A 992-nucleotide genomic window follows, 5' to 3' on the forward strand; every position below is an offset into this window, starting at 1 on the left:
GTCGTTCCATGGTGGGGCTATTCATAAGGTTGTACCTTGTGATAAATGTAGTAGGTTGAGATCCCCTGCAGCATCCTCAGTTTCCGCTCCTGCCACCACAAGAGACACTCCTGTGGGACAGCGCATCCCTCCAGCTGACTCGCAGGCCATTCATGATGCTGTTGCCCCTTACCTTTCGAGGGTCACAATATTGTGCATGTACTGCGACGCAGTACTCTGCAGGGAGGAGAACCTTTGGAGTATTTTTGAGACTTCGGTCAAGGAGCATGAGAAGGACTGCTACCCAACTGAATAAGGCCCACCCTACATCTTCCTCTCTCCATCTGCCCTTTATCCCGTGTCCATTCCTTACTTTGTGTCGTGTTTTAAAAAAACAAAAAATATATAAAACGAAAACCATGATAAGGATCTTTTCAGAACCCCCTTTCACAGTTCAAAAATAGAAGTGACAAATAGTGCAGGACCCTGTGCATTTTCTTTAGAAGCCCTCAGACAGTCCACGGACATTACATTTATTTGGGGAGGGGTACTGCCCTATAAGAACCATTGCACTTTTGTATAGGAGGAAGTGGTGGCTCTGAAAAGAACCTTTTCGTGTTTTTTTTGTTTAAAAAACTACAAATGGTCAACACCCACTGCAAAATTGATTGCTGTAATGCCAAAAAAAGGTTGTAATGCATTTTGTATGTTTCGCAGAAAAATCGGATATTGCCGGCATAAGTAAGATGTACTCCATCTCTGTGAATAATGTGTGTACTACATAACATAATGTTTTCATTCTGAAAAGAGGACATACCAACATCTATCAAATAGGCACAAACAGCCTTGTTAACATTGTGCCTTGCTTTCTCCATTTGTGGACCAAATGAAAAAGAACGCAGCCCCATTTGTGTCTGCGCTACACAGGAAAAAATTACTCTGGCGTTTGGATACGTGTCCATGACTTTCCTAAGTCCTCCTTTCATTGCAAATTGCAAAGAGATTCCAGACAC

This window comes from Ambystoma mexicanum, chromosome 3q (genome assembly GCF_040938575.1).
Source record: "Ambystoma mexicanum isolate Mex_15411 chromosome 3q, UKY_AmexF1_1, whole genome shotgun sequence".
Taxonomy (NCBI): Eukaryota; Metazoa; Chordata; class Amphibia; order Caudata; family Ambystomatidae; genus Ambystoma; species Ambystoma mexicanum.